This window comes from Macrobrachium nipponense, chromosome 21 (assembly GCF_015104395.2).
Source record: "Macrobrachium nipponense isolate FS-2020 chromosome 21, ASM1510439v2, whole genome shotgun sequence".
NCBI classification, from domain to species: domain Eukaryota; kingdom Metazoa; phylum Arthropoda; class Malacostraca; order Decapoda; family Palaemonidae; genus Macrobrachium; species Macrobrachium nipponense.
Window position 1 is genome coordinate 16,157,899 of NC_087212.1, and position 2,500 is coordinate 16,160,398.

General features: G+C 34.5%; 1 protein-coding gene and 1 pseudogene across 3 annotated transcripts in view; both read left to right on the forward strand.

The window, feature by feature from the left end:
- Positions 1-2,500, forward strand: part of LOC135197810 (probable leucine--tRNA ligase, mitochondrial) — a 65,553-nt gene that overhangs the window by 38,267 nt on the left and 24,786 nt on the right. The gene's annotated exons all lie outside the window — the stretch shown is intronic.
- The window catches only part of LOC135197630 (probable leucine--tRNA ligase, mitochondrial), a 12,410-nt pseudogene continuing 10,773 nt past the window's right edge, over positions 864-2,500 (forward strand).

Consider the following 2,500-nt stretch of genomic DNA (forward strand, 5'->3'; position numbering starts at 1 on the left):
CAAACACAAATGACATTAATGCAGATACGTATATAAATAGGTAAAAACAATATTCTTAATACTAAAAACAAAGCAAATATAACAACCACTAAACCTTGGGAACATGTAGAAGTCTGCAAAAGCAATGTTGAATTCGGTATTGAAAATGTGCCTATAGTATGACAGTTTCACTTTTTCAACATTTGGTTCGATGTCCATGTATTCCAAATACAGGTCTTACACCTTGGTTAAGGTCATTTCATACCTCAAGCACTTCTTCTCTGGTTCCTACTTCTCTTGTAATGTTACGAGACAGTTGGCAACATACTGATCTACCTCATAAGACTCTAAACCCAATAATTTTTAGATATTTCACTAATACAGTTATTTCCTACTCTCTGAAACATCCATCATTACAATGAGGACCATTTAAATTGCCATTGTTTCACTAGGTAAGCATTAGGTGAAAGTTTGACTTGGCCACTGCTGTAGTTAGCCTTTGCTGTCTTTAAATTCAGTCATGTGCTTTCATCACGTGTTGACAGCTTTGCCAGATGTCACATATACAGCTTACTGTAACAGCAGCTGCAGCTGGTGGTCTGAGCCTCATCTTGTTAATGGGGTTCAAGTGATAGTGTCACCTGAAGTCTAAACAAGATTACTCAGATTTTGTTAGGACAGGTTACGATGGTTATAATCAGTATCTTTGTGCTTGCTCCAGATTGTTAGCTTGCTTCAGTATCATGACAGACCTATGGGTTGTATCCTTACTCAGAACATGAATATGTTTTATAAACAATTTCAATATTCCTTAGTATGTATATAGGTCAAGCAAGATTTTACTATAGTTAATGTACAGTCGTACATAGTTCCCTCTTGTATGCATGCACTACCTTCATGTGACTACCTTCCAGGTAATTATGTAGCTGGTAGCCAGTTGCTACTTTTAGAATCTGTATATACATATTTGTTTCATCCTAACTAGCATTTGCAAGTAAAAACACATAGTAAAACTGATTGTTATACTGTGAAAAAATAAATATTGTATTCATGTATAAAAAACTGCATTAAACTAGTTTTTTTTATACATGACTGCGAATTTAGTGTTGATAGGATTTTACTTGAAAACTGAATAATTTTCTTATTCTATTTTCAGGATAGAGAATTAACTTTAGCAGTGAAGAAAGAGGCTGAAGAATATTGGAAAAAAAAGTATTCAGAAGAAAAGGAAGACCTTTCCTGGTACTGTATCGTAGGTAGATACCTACTTCAGCATATCTTCTTTTTACAGTAACAGACATTGCATACTAGTGACCATAGTCTTTAAAGTTTTATGAGTTATAATTTCCTTTCCTCCTGTAATTGCAATATGTCTGCTATTTATGTATAAAGATCTCAATGAGTTATACTCAGTGATTGCTGTATTGCTGTAGAAGTTATTTACAGTATAGTATATGCATTTTCTTTGCCACTATTTATAATTTAATTTGCGAAGTTAGTAAGACGAATATTTCTCTTTTGAATGCATATTAACTTCACATTTATTAAATTTTTAGGATTGTTAGTTTAAGATCAAACCTTTGTGGCCTAGCTATTTGACAATTAAAAGCAGTATTACTTGTTTGACTGGAAATCATTGTCTTGCTGTACTAATAATGTTTCATACAGCTTAAAGGTTATTTTTCAACAAGTACTTTATGTGATGTGGATATTTCTTTCAGTAATTCAAAAGCAACCCAAGAAATATGTATTGGCTATGTTTCCATACCCATCTGGCAAGCTGCACATGGGACATGTCAGGGTATATACCATCAGTGATTCCATGGCCAGATTCTACCGACTGCGAGGGTGTAAGGTAAGTGGCTTATTTGATCCATGCTTCTTTTTTACAATTGTATTCGATATTCAGTTTTTATTTGAATTTTTATTGTATGGAAATATGGTAGTGTTGGTGTCTAAGCCTAGGGTTAGCCTGCAACAGTCAGAAGAGCCTGCTGCCTGGGAACGGGCTTAGGTTCTTTGAGCAAATATGGTTTTGTGCTCCAAGTCTCATTTAATGCGTTAGCTAAAAGATTTTTGGCAAATTAAATCTTCATACTGTAATTGATGCCTACTGTTATCTGCATCTAGTTTGAGGTTTTGTTAGCACCAATAGAACTAATTATACAGGTGTAGACAGTATTATTATTAATAATAATGTGTCTGTAATAAGTTTTACTTATTCTGATGTGATGTCACATTATCTCAATCAGTTGTTAAACCATTCTCTTCTACATCTATACTACTTCTCATTTGAAATCCTTGTCTGCTATTCCCGTCTATCCTGGAAATGCATTTGTCCATTCTTTACATACTGTGTTTTTGGTTGTTGGCAAGTCTCTTGCATTTATTGTGGGTAGTCAACTACTGTTGCCCTAACTCCTCTGGCAAAAGAGGAGTTTGAATCAGAGGAATCTCCTTTGCTGGAGCATTCTGCTTCAGTTTATCCTCATTTAGAGGAGGAAAGAGGCTCTGTAGGAAT